This window comes from Cricetulus griseus, chromosome 9 (assembly GCF_003668045.3).
Source record: "Cricetulus griseus strain 17A/GY chromosome 9, alternate assembly CriGri-PICRH-1.0, whole genome shotgun sequence".
NCBI classification, from domain to species: Eukaryota; Metazoa; Chordata; class Mammalia; order Rodentia; family Cricetidae; genus Cricetulus; species Cricetulus griseus.
The window spans coordinates 14,621,760-14,639,299 of NC_048602.1; the positions used below are offsets into that span (position 1 = coordinate 14,621,760).

The 17,540-nt window shown below is 39.0% G+C and overlaps 1 pseudogene; it reads right to left on the reverse strand.

Moving 5' to 3' along the window:
• Positions 1-7,483: 7,483 nt before the first annotated feature.
• Positions 7,484-7,997, reverse strand: LOC113839144 (annotated as a pseudogene).
• Positions 7,998-17,540: the final 9,543 nt, after the last annotated feature.

Genomic DNA, 17,540 nt, shown 5'->3' on the forward strand with positions numbered 1-17,540 from the left:
GAAGTATTGAAATAAACCCCTGTATCTTATCAGATCACCATGCATTAAACCTAGAATTCAACAGGTTTACGAACTGCAGAAAACCTACATATTCATGGAAATTGAATAACACCCAATTGTACCATTTCTGGTTTCAGGAAAAAAAATAAATTAAAGATTTCCTAGAATTTAATGAGAATGTAGACACAACATATCCAAACTTATGGGACACTAGGAAAGTAGTGCTAGGAGGAAAGTTCATAATGCCAAGTGCCCACATGAAGAAATTGGAGAAAATCACATTAGAGAATTGTCAGAACTAATGAAAGCTTTAGAGCAAAAAGAAACAAACTCACCGTGGAGGAGTAGATGCCAGGAAATAATCAACCTGAGGGCTGAAATCAATAAAGTAGAAACTAGGAAAACAGTACAAACAATCAATGAAACAAAGAGTTAGTTCATTGGGAAGATCAACAAGATAGACAAACCTCTAGCCAAACTAACTAAAAGGCAGAGAGAGAGCATGCTAATTAACAAAATCAAAAACAAAAAGGGGGATATATCAATGGACACCAAGGAAACCCAGAGAATCTTCAGATCATACATTGAAAACCTGTACTCCACAAATATTCTAAAATCTAAAGGAAATGGACTGTTTTCTGTATAGGTATCACTTACCAAAATTAAACCAAGAACAGATAAGCCATTTAAATAGACCTATAACCCCTAATGAAATAGAAGTAGTCATCAAAAGCCACCCAACCAAAAAAAAAATAGTCCAGGGCCAGATGGCTTCACTACAGAATTTTACCAGAAATTCAAATAATAGCTAATTCCAGTACTCCTTAAACTGTTCCTCATCATAGAAGCAGATGGGATATTGCCAAAATCTTTCTACAAGGCTAGAATCACTTTGATCCCCAAGCCACACAAAGATATGACAGAGAACTACAGACCAATATCCCTCATGAACATCAATACTAAAATACTAAATAAAATATTGGTGAATTGAATCCAAGAACATATCAGAAAAATCATCCACTATGATCAAGTAGGCTTCATCCCAAGTATTCAGGGATGGTTCAACATACAAAAATCCATCAATGTAATCCACCATATAAACAAATTAAAACAGAAAAAACACATGACCATCTCACTAGTCTCTTAAAAAGACTTTAACAAAATCCAACATCCCATCCTGATAAAGATATTGGAGAGAATAGGAATAACAGGAACATATCTAAACATGATAAACGCAATATTCACCAAACCCAGAGCCAACATCAAACTAAATGGAGAGAAACACAAAGCGTTTCTTCTAAAATCAGGAACAAGACAAGTCTGTCCACTCTCTCCATATTTCTTCAATATTGTACTTGAAGTTCTAGCTAGAGCAATAAGACAAGAAAGGGGGATCAAAGGGATACAAATTGGAAAGGAAGAAGTCAAACGTTCACTATTTGCAGATGACATGATAGTCAACATTAGCGACCCAAAAAAACTCAACCAGGGAACTCCTACAGCTGATAAACACCTTCAGACAGGTAGCAGGATACAAAATTAACTAAAAAAATCAGTAGCCCTACTATATACAGATGATAAATCAAATGAGAAAGAAATCAGGGAAAAATTACCTTTTAGAATATCCACAAACAACATAAAATATCTTGGGGGAGCACTAATAAAAAAAAGTGAATGCCCTGTACAATAAGAACTTTAAGACTTTAAAGAAAGACATTAAAGAAGATACCAGAAAATGGAAGGATTTCCCATGCCCTTGGACAGGTAGAATCAACATAGTAAAAATGGCAGTCCTGCCAAAAACTATCTACAGATTAAACGAAATCCCCATCAAAATCCCAACACAGTTTTTCACAGACATTAAAAGAACAAGACTCAATTTTATATGGTAAAACAAAAAACCCAGAATAGCCAAAACAACTCTGTACAATGAAGGATCTTCTGAAGGCATCACTATCCCTGACTTCAAGCTCCACTATGGAGCCATAGTTCTGTAAACAGCTTGCTATTGGCACAAAAATAGACAAATAGACCAATGGAATAGAATTGAAAACCCTGATATTTACTGACACACCTACTAACACCTTATTTTTGACAAGTGACTAAATCTATACAATGGAAAAAAGATAGCATCTTCAAAAAATGGTGCTGGCACAATTGGATTCGGACATGCAGAAGATTGCAGATAGATCCATACCTGTTCACCATGCACAAAACTTAAGTGCAAATGGATCAAAGATATCACCATCCAGCCACACTGAATCTTCTAGAAGAGAAAGTGAGAATTACCCTTGATCAAATTGTCACAGGAGACCACTTCCTCAACATTATGCCAGTAGCCCAGACATTGAGGTCTGCAATTAATGAATGAACCTGAGAAGCTTTTGCAAGGCAAAGGAAACAGTAAGACAAAACGACAGCCCACAGAATGGGAAAAGATCTTCACTGATCCCACATCTGAAAGAGGGCTGATTTCAAAATATGCAAGGAGCTCTAGAAGCTAGCCACCAAAATACCAAACAATGAAATTAAAAAGTGGGGTACAGAACTAAATAGAGAATTCTCAACAGAGGAATCTGAAATGACTGAAAGACACTTAAGAAAGTGCTCAAAATCCTTGGCCATCTTAGAAATGCAACTCAAAGCAACTCTGAGATAACACCGTCCACCTGTCAGAATGGCTAAAATAAAAAATACGAATGACAATCTAGGCTGGAGAGGATGTGGAGAAAAAGGAACACTCCTCCATTGCTGGTGGGAGTGTGAACTTGTAAGACCACTTTGGAAATCAGTATGATGGTTGCTCAGAAAAAATGGGAATCAATCTACATCAAGATCCATCAGTTCCTCTCTTGGGTATATAACCAAATAATGCATGTTCTTCCAATAAGGACATATGTTCAAATATGTTCATAGCAGCATTGTTTGTAATAGCCAGTACCTGGAAACAACCTAGATGCCCCTCAACTGAAGAATGGATAGAGAAAATATGGTACATTTATACAATGGAGTACTACTCAGTAGAAAAAAACAATAAAATCTTGAAATTCACAGGAAAATGGAGGGAACTAGAAGAAATCATCCTGAGTGAGTTAACCCAGTCACCAAAAGACAAACATGGTATGTACTCACTCATAAATGAATTTTAGACATACAGCAAAGGTTTACCAGCCTATAATCCTCTTCACCAAAGAAACAAGGAAACATGAAGGACTCTAAGGAATAAATGGACCCCAAGAATGGGAAGTGACATGAACTCCTGAGCTAATTGGGAGAATGAGGGTAGGGGAGAGGGAGCTGCAACAATAAGAGCTGGAGAAGATGAGTTGAGGAGAGGAAATAGAGGAGCAGAAATATTGACTCTGGGGAAGAATAGAGGAGAGAGAGCAGGATGAGAGATACCATATTAGAGGGAGGCATTATAGGGCCTGGAATAGATCTGGAACTAGGGAGATCTCTAGAGACCTACAAGGATGACACAATCTGACAATTGAGGCAATGGTGGAGAGGATAACCTAAAAGCCCTTCCCCTAAAATGAGATTTATGACTACTATTTATGCCATCCTAGAGTCCACATCCAGTGGCTGATGGAAGCAGAGTCAGATATCCACAGATATCCAGTGAGGTGAAATCTGGAATATAGTTGAAGAGAGGGAGGAATGAAGATCAAAGGGGTCTGTACCAGGTTGGAGAAACCCACAGAAACAATTGGCCTGAACAAGGGGGAGCACATCGACCCCAGATCCTGTCTGGAAGGCCAGAACAAGATTGATCCAGACCCCTGAACTTGGGTGTCAATAAGGAGGCCTCTGTACTCCAGGAGCCTCTGGTAGTGGATTAGTATTTTTACCTGTTGTAAGAAGGGACTTTGAGAGCCCATCCTATGTGAAGAGATACACTCTGACCCTAGACACATGAGGATAGACCCAGGCCCAGCACAGGAAGATTTGGTGGACTTTGCAGAGCCCCCGTTGATGGCCCTACCCTGCCTGGGGAGTGGAGGGTGGATATGATGTGGGGTAGGTCATGGGTGGGGGAAGGAGGGATGAGGTGAGGGGAGGGAGAGGGAGAAGGGACTTACATGTGAAACAAGATTGTTCCCTAACTTGAACTAATAAAAAAATAAAGCAGAAACACAGATTTCCTACAAAGAGAATCTACAATGAATGTTGAGCTCTGCAAAGGAAGCATTTCTTGTTGGACTGTCAATCTGTTACATCTTTGTAAATACATTTACCTGAGAACAAGCCATCTGTCAGTCCCCTTCCTTATGGATACTTTCCAAAAGTTTATCTTAAAGTTTAGCCTTCCTGATATTATTCTGTGTGTAAGTCAAAAGCACCTTCATTCCATGCTACCACACACAGAAACTGGAAAGCAGCTTAAAGTGTCCTTAGATCATGACTCGCTCCACAACAAAGATGAAAACCATGAACTTTTACAGAGAAACCAACTGTTAGATTTTCCTCTCCTGCATTCGGAGGATCAGGTATTACAGCTGATGTTTGTTATCTGCAACCTGATTGTTGACATCAGCACCCTTCTTCACACTTTGTACAGGCATTTTAAATTGAGTCTGATCATGAATTAAAACAACACTGACACCTGTATTTGAAATTGTGGATGGAATCTGAGTGGCAGCTGCAGTTGAAAGTATTTATCCCATTGGGTGGGAAATTGATGCCTCACCACTGTCTCCAAAACTCATTCCCCTTTGGTTTCCATACTTCAATATCTAATTCCACAATTTCACACTTTTGCAGATGTCATTGTTGTATGTATGACTGTGCATGTTTTGGGTATATGCCTAAGTGTGGAACTGCTGGATCTTTCAGTAGAATGATTCCCATTTTCCTAAGAAATCTCCATACTGATTTCCAAAGTGGCTGTACAAATTGGCATTCCCACCAGTAGTGGAAGAGTGATCCCCTTTCTCTACATCCTCTCCAGCATAAGCGGTCATTGGTGCTTTTAATTTTAGCCATTCTGATAGGAGTAAAATGGTATATGAGTTCTTTTTATTTGCATTTCCCTGATGGATAAGAATGTTGAGCACTTTATTATGTGTCTTGCAGCCATTTTAGATTCTCTTGAGAATTATCTATTAAGTTCTATATGCCACTTTTTATTGGTATTAGTTGTTGTTTGGGTGACTAGATTCTTGAGTTCATTCTATATTTTGGAAATCAGCCCTCTGTCAGATATGGCATTGGTGAATCTTTTCCCATTCTGTCGGCTGTATTGTTGACTGTATCCTTTGCCTTACAAAAGCTTCCAAGTTTTAGGATGTCCCATTCATTGATTGTTGATCTCAGTGTCTATGCTACAGGTGTTCTGTTTTCTAAGTGGTCTCCTGAATCAATTCATTCGAGGGTATCACCTACTTTCTCTTCTAAGATGTTCAGTGTGGCTGGATATATGTTGAGGTCTTTCAACCATTAGGACTTTAGTGTTGTGTACCAGTAAGTATGGATCTATATGCAATCTTCTAAATGTCAGCATCCAGTTATGCCAACAACATTTGTTGATGATGTTTTTTTCCATTGTTTAACTTTAGTTTCTTTGTCAAAAAATAAAATATCAGTGTTTTAAATTTGATTTCATTGGTCTACTTGTTTATTTTTGTTCCAATGGAAAACTCTTTTCAAAACATTAGCTCTGTAATATCACTTGAAGATGGTGATAGTGATGCCTCAGGATGTTCCTTTATTGTACAATGTAGTTTTGGCTATCCTGGATAATTTGGTTTTCATATCAAGTTAAGAATTATTCCTTCAAGGTCTGTTAAAAATTGTACTGGGATTTTTATGGGGATGGCATTGTATCTTTAGATTGCTTTTGGAAAGACTGCCATTTTTAATATGTTGATCCTACCTCTCCCAGAACATGGGAGATCTTTCCATTTTCTGTTGTATTCTTTAATTTCTTTCTCCAAAGACTCAAAGTTCTTGCTATACAGGTCTTTCATTTGTTTGGTTAGTTTTATCCCAAGATATTTTATTTTGTTTGTGGCAATTGTAAATGGTGATATTTCTCTGATTTCAATCTCAGCCTGTTTATCCTCTATATATAGTAGGTCTACTGATTTTGTTTCAGTTAATCTTGTATCCTGCCACAATGCTGAAGGTATTTATCAGTGGAAGGAGTTCCCTGGTGGGGTTTTTCATGTTACCTATGTAAACTATCATATCACCAGCAAAAAGTGAAAGTTTGATTTCTTCTTTTCAGATATGATCTACTTTTGTTGTCTAATTGCTCTATCTAGAACTTCAAGTGCACTACTGAAGAGGTATGGAGACAGTGGACAGCCTTCTCTTGTTCCAGATCTGTGATGCTAATGATTTGAAAATGATATTATACCACACCTCCTGTACCTGGGTGTGGCAGCCAGGAATTTCTTCCTGGTAATCCCTATGTAGAGCAGGAAGGTATTCAGTGCCCAGACAACATAGTAGCCTAGGAAGAGCAAGGTCTTCCTGCTCTTTGTGAATAAATGGTGCCTAAATAGAGGTAAAGAAATAAGTTAACAAACTAGCTAGGCAGGGGAAAGACATTTCCCCCCTGTTTAAATTACAGATGTAATCCAACCTCAGCCCCAGCTCCAGCTCTGCATCTCTATGCAAGTCTTGATGATGCCATAGAAGGACAACACAGCAAAGCAAGCATAGTTAGTCATTGTTTTTAAAGGGAACAATGCCATACTAAAAGGAAATATCAAGTTAGTCATCTATCCACCATGACCTGTGACATATAGCTCATTCTAAACTGGCTAATGTTTTCTGATATCCAGAGAGTTTGGAATTTCAGTGCTACAATGAACAAGGTAAACATTTGGCAGTGGAATGAGACAGAGAGCGATAGGCATGCAGAAAGTATCTGAAGCACATAGAAGACACAGGCATTATTTAGTTCATCTCTAAGGGTAAAGTAAAGATGCATTATTTTTGGAGTACAGGATGTATCAGAGACAAGATACAAAAATTGTATTCTGTGAGGGTTATTTAAATGTATATCCAAAATGCCTCCTGCCCTCTCTCTGTCTCATTCTATTGCCAATGGTTCAAAACATTGAAGAAAACTGATTTGACCTCTCTTAGCAGCTATCAATCATAAGTAGCTCCTAGATCAAAGTTGGAAATTTAACAATTTTTATCAAAAGTACATTGAATATGCAAGGAAGAAGGAAAGAATGAACACATGGAAGAAGGAAAGAGTGAGGAAATGAAAAGATTCCATTTTAAGGCTGTAAGTTATCAATGATTACATTTGGGATCTTGTGGAATTAAATAGGTTTTCACAGGAAGGAATGGATAAAGTTCATTCTCCCACTGCTCATAAACACTCTGCAATTCCTGTTAAAAGTCTTTTGTAGTCTCATTTCTAATCACAGCAATATACTCAGCCCACCCTACCCAGCTAATTCTCTGGTTTATAATTGTCCCCAACATTTTTTCTATGATTTTACCCCTCATTCAGCCCTCATTACTCTAACTCAAGGTCATTCTAGAAGGGAAATCTCCTCTCCCAAAGGTTCTTTTTAAGGGTAGGCAAGTCCTTCTTCTGGCACTCAGAGCCACAGTAATTATCCCATCTGACCACACCCATAGATGTAGAATTCCTGAAGCTGCTTCTCAGTCACTGTACAAGGATGATAATGGCAGTCATTGTAGGTAGAGGAATTCTCTTAGTCTTCCACCACATCCCCATTTGCATATAGTACAGGGTCACATCCAGGACAAGGGATTGTTTTTCCATAGGGTTTTGGGAAAGAAGCTGAAAAGCAAGCCTGTATAAATTATGTTTCCTTTGTTTGCTGAACGTGTCTTTAACTTTGTGTCACCAGCCCTATGCTTCCAACTGCAGGTTGTCCAGGCTACACCTTTCCTGTGTGGTTCCCACATCAGCTTATCTAGAAGCCTTGCAGAGCCCTTCCCAGGTATTTTATTGAAGGCATATGCAAATATTTATCACCCTTTCCCTCGGCTTCTACTTCCATTTGATTAGCTCTCCAACACTGGCATGTCTTGCTTATCTATCAGTATGTATTTGGTCGTCCTGACCATTTTGTAGAACTGCATGAAGCCCAATTTAAAGTTGGTCATGGCCATACCTGCACTGTAGGAAGGTGGAGCTGCTCCTTCCAGAGGCTCAAGACTTAGCCAGGCAGGAGCAAAACCAAAGCACAAGATTACGAGGCTAGGGGAGGGGTCAAGTTGGGCTTGGTTCAAGCAGAGGAGACGGGGCCAGACTTGGTGCACTGCTGGGGCCTCCAACTGTGGGACCTGCCTTGAGCCATAACTACCACCCAATTTACCATATAATCAGATGAAGGTACTTCTCACCTGCATACTGTGTGATGACACTGTAGTTATTGCTGGAATGCAGTCTGTCCTGTGTTGAGATGAAACTATGGGTCCTGGTCTAGAGTTTTATTGTTCCCAGTCCTCATTTCTGTACAGGAGATATTTTCAGCTTAACTGTGGTTCCACAGCACCATCTATGTAGGTGAGGAGATAATTTTAAATGACTTTGCACAAGCGACGTATCAGTGCAAACCTGTCCCAAACACAGGGGCAAACTCAGTGAAGGATTCAAGATAATAAGAAAACATATCTGTGAGAACACAGTGTTTCAGGGAGGGATGCAGAATGCACAAAGGACCAGTGCTAAAAACATGAAGTTGATGAATATGGGACAAACTGGGAGGCTTTTCCAATACCCAAACATCCTTGGAGAGATTTTTAAACTGAAGATCAACTGATATAATAGGCATGAAGGGCAGAGTTACATTGCTTAGTCTTTGTTTATCTTTCTTCAAGCAATATTTTCTAAATGATGGATTCAATTTACTGCGCAATCCTCATTCTTTGAATGGCAGTGTACTCCTTTCCATGTATGAAGTAATGTATATGGATAGTATATATGTACACCCCTATTGTAAGAGGCAGATATTGGGGAAGAACAGAGCAAAAGAGTATCTGCTCTGAGTGAAAGAAATCCTGCATCCATGGACGCACAACAACTTGAAAGCCTACATAACACCTGTACATGGTCTTGCTTCTGAATTTTCTTTTCACTCAATTGTAGTACACACATGCATGTTTGTCTTTACAACCTGAAGTCAGAATTATGATTGTGAGTGTAGTTTGAAACACAGTAATTTTATTAAATCTGAGAATTTCATGTGTGTGTGCAATTCACTATGATCATTTTCACTCCTTTATATGCCCTCCTAAATCCTCTTTAAACTTGTCCACATTCTCAAGCTGTTGCAACCTCATGTCTTATACTTTTCATAGTTCAAGTCCAATTTCTGCTCTCCTTGTAAAGAGGTTTTTGAGGCCACTCACTGGTTCTAGGTTGACTTACTGGGTGCTATAACACTAAGCTAAACTTGTCCAACCTGTCTAGAATGCTGGACTGTCAACAGCTTATAAGGTATGGCTAGTGTCTCATGAAGCCCTCCCTCATGCTAGATTATTGAGAAGCAAGACCATGTACAGGTGTTATGTAGGCTTTCAAGTTGTGTGTCCATGGATGCAGGGTATCTTTCACTCAGCGCAGATACTCTTTTGCTCTGTTCTTCCCCAATATCTGCCTCTTACAATTTTTCCACCCCCTTTTCATAATGCTTTTTGATCCTTGAGGTGAGGAAGATGATGCAAACATCCAACTTGTGACAGATCATTATAGAGTCACTTATTCTATGCACTTTGGTCTGATGAGTCTGGAATGTTGCAATAATCTAGAGGTAAACATGTGGTTTTGTTTGTCACTACGTTCATTTAGCAAAATAATTACAATAATTTCATCCATTGCACCTGTGTATCCTGAGTCATGGATTCCTGGCTAGATATGCAGCACTAGGCCTCCTTTTGGGGAAGTCCTAAATCCAACAAGAAATATTTTGTTTTACCCCATTAAAACTTTTACCACTATTGTACTCATTTCAGTTTCTACTTATGCCAGTCATTAATGTAGTTTACCCCAATTATAATTTTGCCACCAATGCACCCATTTCAGGTTATACTGAAGGCAATTATTACTGGTGTTCACTCCAATTATTATTTTGCCACTAATGTACCAATTTCAGTATCTATCTGTGTCAATCATTACTGCAAATCAGTGTTCACAGCTGCATAGGTCTAATGGTGACTTTCTTCCTCTACCACCCTGCATGCATGTCAGTTGCTATGAAAGGCACCCAGCAGAGATGAAGCTACTTGAACAATACATGTGTGATTTCCCTTGTCACATTCCCAAAGTGTGTGGTATATTCAGCAAGAGGGTCTTGTCATTAAATTCTAGTCAGCAACCAAGAAAAAATGCAATGACGTTTATACTTTTAGGGCTTCCTATCCACTTTGAGCAACAAGTAAAGGAGACACATCTTTCATGTAGCATTTGGAATTGGTACCCTATGGTTTCTGAAATGAGCACCAACCTATGTATAGGCTAATAACTCCGATTTCAGAGAAACAGATGTGAAACTTGAAAATGCTTTCTGTGAATGAATTCAAGATCTTCTGAGGAAGAGGGGATTAGAAGTTAATACAATGATCTCGGAAAATATATTCTAGGGTACAGACTGATCTATTTGTTGGAATTTCTACCAGGACTCAATTTCACAAGGAAACAGGTGCTCAGTTCTACTGAAAAGGTAAAGCAGGTGGTCTCAGAAAAGGGTGAATTAAATAGAACCAGATAGAAATTGTGACTTTTGCCTGAAGATGCCTTACAATATCTCCACTGTGAACCCTTGTTTATTTCTCTCTAGGTGGTCTCAGGGCATTTGAAACTCTAGACAACCTTGCCCAGGCTGCTAGGTGTAGGAGATTTTTTTTCTTTTGTGGAGATCTTGGATGTGGGGGAGGGGTGGTTATGAGCTCGTGGCCTAAGATCATGATGGGATGTATCCCAGCATGAGCTACAGAGAATTATTTTTTAAAACACTAAAAACAAAGTGTGTGTGTGCTGGGGGGGTTGGTTGGTTGGTTGGTTAGTTGGTTGTTTGGGGGCTCTGTGTATTACAACAATAAATACTCCTCCTACATATATAAATGAAAACAAGATTAAAGTAAAGATAGCAGTGTCGAAGGAACAGAGGTACAGCTGTTGCTGGACTACAATTAGCAAGCTGCTCAAGAATGACTCTTCCACCTGCCTGGCTAGAAAGCGGACCTTCAGCAATCCTTCCATGGCAACCAGGGAGGCCAACTCCAGATCAGTGAGGTAAAGCAACAGGCAGCTACAACCCTCATTCACAACTTTGGCCCCCTCCCAGGACCCCAGAAATTCTGGAAAACACATGACAAGGAGTCTTCAGGTCCAGGACAGGTGTTTGTCTAGACGATATGCAATAGGCCCAGAAGGATGGAGGACTGAGAGTGGTCAAAAGCACTTTCAATGAGGTATTTCATATTGATATTACAGGGTAAATTTTCCCCACAATACCACGCTAAGTTCAGGAGTAGATAATGGAGACAAAAAATCCATAAATAAAAATAAGTGAACCAATCACACTGCTCAGGGATGAATGTCCTCCATATGTGCAGGTTTTTGGTATGTATTTCCCAGGTTATGGACCGTGTGATTTGCACCTACACATGCTGGATATGTGCCAACTGCTTCACACTATGCCATTTTCCCATCTTCTCTTCATGTTCAATACTGTGTTTGCCAAAATTCACAGAAATGAGACAGAGAATGGCCAAGTGCCAAATGCAGCTTCTCCTAAAGTCAGCTGTCAATGCTAGATGCCGATTGTTGATTCTCTCCCTTGGGTAAGTCTTTTCAGAAGCATAAATTAAAAAGTAATTGTAGAAGTGAGTATGCTTGGAATTACTCTGGCCCTACACAGTGTTTTGGGGTTAGTAAATGATTCTAAAGAAAATATCTAGGGCCCAATATGTGGTAAACACATGCCTTCTACTAAGCGGTGTTCCTATCCCTGAATATTCCTCCAGGACACATTTGGAAGCCAGAAAAAGTCTACTCCAGATAGAGCATTTAAAGGATTGGAAAAGTATGTCCAAGCTGTTGCTCTTGTTTTCTCACATTAGAATTCTAAAAATGAAATACTCTTTGTGTTAAAGGGACATAAAATAATTAGCATAGTGATTTAAATAAAAAGAAAAGAAAATTCCCCCACATAAAAGACATAAGCAGTTCAAAGTACACTTCTTGAAATGTACTTTAATCATGAGTCAGGCTGGTCTAGATAGGGAATTCCAAGAAAGCAAGGGCTACATAGAGAATCACTGACTCAGAAAAAATAACATAAACACAACACTTTCCCCAGAGAATGAAAGCTGGAATCCTAACTCAGCTCCAACTCATTATCTCTGATGCCTCCATGGAAAGAGAACACATCCTATCTAGCAAAGTAAGTAACTGTAGTGAAATGGACAGTACTACACTGAGAGTTAACATCATGACTGGAATTTATGATGATTCTGTGTTCTAACATGTAGCTCAATCCAAATTTGTTACTGTTTCCTACTTTCTGAAAATTTTTGTATCACAAATGCTTTGGTGAACAAGGTAAAATCCTTGGCATTGGATTGAGACAGGGGGCCAGAGCTTCCCATGAGGTGTCTGAAGCAACGCATAGAAAAAACTGTTACGATAAATCTTTCTACCAATAGCTGACCGAGCCCTACCGCCACATGGGCAGTCTCCACCAGCCGCCCGAGTTCTGCCTGCTGTGTGGATGGACAAAATAATACATATTAGGTTCAATGCTGCTTGGCCAATGACTAGGATTCTCATCTGTTTGCTCAGTCTTAATTATCATAAATCTATATATTTTATAAGACTTATCTTATCGGACGCCTTATTGGCGTCCCTTCTTGCTGGTGGCTCACATCCTGCATCTGGAGGAGGCGAAGGGGATAGAGGGTCCATTCCTGTTTCTCCTTCACTTAAATATGAGTCTCCTTGCTATGTCATTTCCTGTCTGGATCATCACTTCTCTACTACATTTCCCAGAATCCTCTTTGACTCCTAGTCCGGTCTCCTTGCTGTCTCATTGGCCAAACAGTATTTTGTTTAACAATCAAAAAGATAAGCTTACATAGTACATTCCCCATCATCTCATCTTTTCTATCTAAATAAAAGAAGGATAACTTATCTTTTATAATAACTGAAGAAAACTATAACCATAATTATCTGTCTTCAACTCTATCAAAGACCACAGAAGGATAATATATAAACTCTAGAATTGACAGAGACATCTCACTACCTGGACTGTCACCCAAATTCCTCTGTAATGTTGGGACATCCATCTTCAGCCCATAGGCCATAGTGTGTCTAGCACACTTTTCCATTTCAACAGGAACCCTTCAGTACTGTCTTGTTTTGTAAGTTCAGCAGTCACTTTCTTTTGGGTCCTGGATGTCTAGTTTATATAGCAACAAACAGTCCAGGAAAGAGCAGTTTTTGCCCAAATGGCTAATCTTGCCATGTTGAAAGCAAACCCCTTAACGAGTTTTTTAATGCCCATCCTCCTTTCTTATGTAATTGGTGTGCCAGGAGCAGTTGTGTCTCCTTGCCAAGATAAAGCCTAAACCATTTAAATGCCATATTTCTGTAGGTCTTTGAAAGGTTTGAAGAATACCTAACCATCTCAAATACATCACTGTATATCTAGAAAACCTAACTAACCTAAGTATAAGTCTTGACTATTATAGGTAAAAGACCCGTATAAACACAATACCTACACAAGTGGAGACATATACATATCACAATATTGACCTTAAAGTTGTATCAATAAATGAAAATCTATACCAATGTAAAGTATTCATTCCTGTATCCTATTCCCCTTTTTTCTATAAAAAGAGATTGACTATGCTTATTATCATTTATAACCAACCCCATTTAAATGAAAACAAATATTTATAAACAATATTTGGGAATATGGGCGTCATTCTTTCTAAACTGCTTCCTGCTGATTGGGGGCGATGTTCATACCATAGAAACCTGACCAAGTCCTTGTTTTTGTAGTCTGTAAGGCTGTATCATCTCAGCTTCAGGGGGTCTTGCTTGGTCAAACCATATTAGTTTGGAAGGAATCAACAGCTTTTGATTTTCTGTGGAAAGACAAGCAAAACCTTTATTTCTAAGTAGCCTGTCCTTAGACTTAAATTTTTTAAAATGTATAAGTTGGATTAATTTAGCAGCATTTATAATCAAATGTATCTTAGTAGCAGTAAGTCTTTCCTCGGCAATCAAACAATTTAGAGATAACAATATGCCATAAAGCATCTAGATTCTTTGTGTATTTTTCATCTCTAGGTGGCTTTTTTACTATTCTACTTTTACTTCCTTTTGTTTCTTTTTTCTGAGACAGGGTTTCTCTGTGGAAATCTGCCTGTCTCTGCTTCCTTCAGCAAATCCTATCAGTGTTGGCCACCACAATGGGCTAGTCTATTTCCTCCTGTTACTTTTTCTCTCTCAAACATACATATATTTTTAAATGCAATGTAAACGTTAAGAGGTTTCTCTTTGTCTGGATCTGTCTTTATCATCTTGGGAGTGCCAAGTCTAAACTCCAGAAGCACCGGGAGAGTTCAAGCATATGGAAGCTGCTCCAATACCTCTCAGTGTCCCCACAGGGCAGGCTGTGGTGGCAGGTTTACCCCTTTCTCTGGGAACCTTGGCACATGTGGTGATCCTGCTCACTGACACCATTCTGTTATGATAAATCTTTTTGCCAAAAGCCGCTGAGCCCCACCACCACGTGGAAGCTTTTTACCAGCCCCCGCCTGAGTTAGGGCCCAAATGAATACACAGAAACTTGTATTAGGTACAATACTGCTTGTTCAATGACTAGGATTCTCATCCGTTAGCTCAGTCTCAATTATCATACATCTATATATTTTATAAGACTTATCTTATCGGGTGCCTTATTGGCGTCCCTCCTTGCAGGTGGCTCACATCTTGCCTCCAGAGGAGGTGAATGGGGAAAAAGGGATGCTTCCTGTTTCTCCTTCACTTAAATATGAGTCTCCTTGCTATGTCATTTCCTGTCTGGATTATCACTTCTCTACTACATTTCCCAGAATCCTCTTTGACTCCTAGTCCCGTCATTTTGCTGTCTCATTGGCCAAACAGTATTTTATTTAATAATCAAAAAGATAAGCATACATAGTACATTCCCCATCAAAAGACAGAGGCTGACCAGAGATCATCTCTGTAGGAAGACAGGCTTGTATATTATTGTGTGGAAACATGATGTTTAGTAGACAATGATGTAAGAACTAGTCTGTGGAGGAATTTAAAGATGTGGCCAGATAATAAGATGTTTGTTGTGTAGTGTTTGCCTTGTGGTTGTGCCTGTGTGTGTCTCTGTGTGTGTGCTTGCTTTTACAAAAGGGTGTCTTTATAGCCTAGTCGGCTCACAAACTCACGAAGTAGATTAGAATAATCAGCAATAAAATCCTATGACTCTATCTCTACTTTGTTGGGGTTACAAAACTGCCTCAGTATTTGAGGCAACAGTTGACCTCTGTATATTATGTTGCTGGTCATTAATAGTTTTCTTACAGAAAAATTGCTCTGTGGCACAATAGAATTGGATACAAAGATCAGACTAAAAATTCGAGAGGCATCCTCAATAACTTTAACTTTTCCAGAGGAAACAGTAAACCCTGAACTGCTGCTCTGCTTGCTGTGATTTTATGGTAGGTCTTACCAACCTCAACACCAGATTTTTCTCCCTGATGAGTCAAGTATTGTCCCACTTTATATCTACTATAGGTTCTGTTCTATCAAAGTAAATGCAAGGATCAAGTATTTACTGGCAAGAAAGAAGGAAACAATCTGGAAGAGAACTCCCAGTTGATTTTTGACTTTTATTATTTTCATCTTCTGTATTTAATTTATACTTTTTGTACCTAGAAAAATTGTTTAAATAAACCTTCAAGTCAGATAATTGACTAATAAAGCTGAATGTTTCTAAGGATTCTCACCAGAATGGCTTCACAGCTCAGAGAACCTTTCTGCATGAATCACCAGCAAATGAGCATGAACTAGACCATCTCCAGTTTATTCCAACCCAGAAGTCATCTGTGCAGTAGAAACAATGCATCTCAAACTCCCCAATTGCTCAGTTCTACTTTCTCCCAAATGACAATGGCTTCTGTGCAAAGCAGGAACTGTAACCCCTCGGGAGATGTTCACTTCCTCGTTGTAACCAGAAAAGCAGAGCTAGGAGCAGATGATTTCTCAGCTATTTTTGGGACAATTTCTCAAAATTGGATACAACAAGGAGAAGTTCGCTGTAAAATAGAAGAGGGAATCAAGTGGAGAAACATGGGGAGATTCTTGGACAGTCTGACTGATGAGTGCTTGAGGACTACTGAGATCGTCGGTAAGTGGGATGAGGGATGACTTAGTTGGGAGGAGACTGACATTTGAATTTGGGAATGGATAAGAAGAAGGTGTTGTTAGTGAGATTTTTTATTTTATTTTTTAATTTTGTCATGATATGTATTTATTTTTACTGGTGAAATTGTTCTCTCTTTCAAAAATTGTTGCAAGGAGTATTACCCAGTGCCCTAAATTAGCTAGTAATCAATGGGAGTGAAAACAAATTATACGTATTGACAGTAAAGCCCAATGACACAGCAAACTGAGGTGAGAGTTAGCCAGGAAGAGACCACTGACAGACTAATGACAGGAAATAGGGGATGAGAAATGCTCAGTTCCTGAGAATGACAATAGCTAATAACATGAGTATCAAAGAAACAAAGTAAAAATTCCTATTCTGAGGCTGGGATGCCAATATGGCAGGTACTCCACAATTACAATTCAGATTCTGAGGATTCCACATAGAAAATAACATTTACCTCTTGCTAATCTCACTGAACAAGGGGAAAGGCCACTTGCAATACTTTCATGTCAAATTCAGCAAGCTTTATTTTATGTTATATATGTCTATCTCCCAAAAACTGGCTTTGAGAAAATTGCAATGAAAACAGGAGAGAGTGGGGCTTGTGTATATTAACAAACTTAAAGTCTAGAGTGAATCCAAAGGTTGGGGATTTTTTTACATAGAATTTGGCTGATAATTTCAAAATGAATTGCCCTATAAGCTTATCAGGGTGGAGATCAGGATACAGCCTTGGTACATGCTAAAGAACTGGTAAAATTTCAAAAAAAATGGGTGAAGACACAGTTAAAATCAAGGTTTACTGAAAACAGCCACGGAATTCTTTTTGACCTTGTAATAACATGGCAGCTAGTCTTAAAAAGGAACCAGTCAATCATTCATCAGAGGCTGGAGGCTAAAGCAGTAACTTTCTCTGGAGCAGCATTGCTGTGACCCAGAGAATGTATGTGGAGACACTGAGGGTCCTGGGGTAGCTGACGGATGGAAAATAGGAATTACAAATTGATGAGAAACTGTGAAATTCAAACCATGGAAACATGTTTTAAAGACTAACTTTATCAGAACTGGAAGAAATGTCTAATTAAGGGAATAAGAGGAACTCTCGTAATGAGATCCGACCCAGTGAATTCTGGGGCAGATATTATG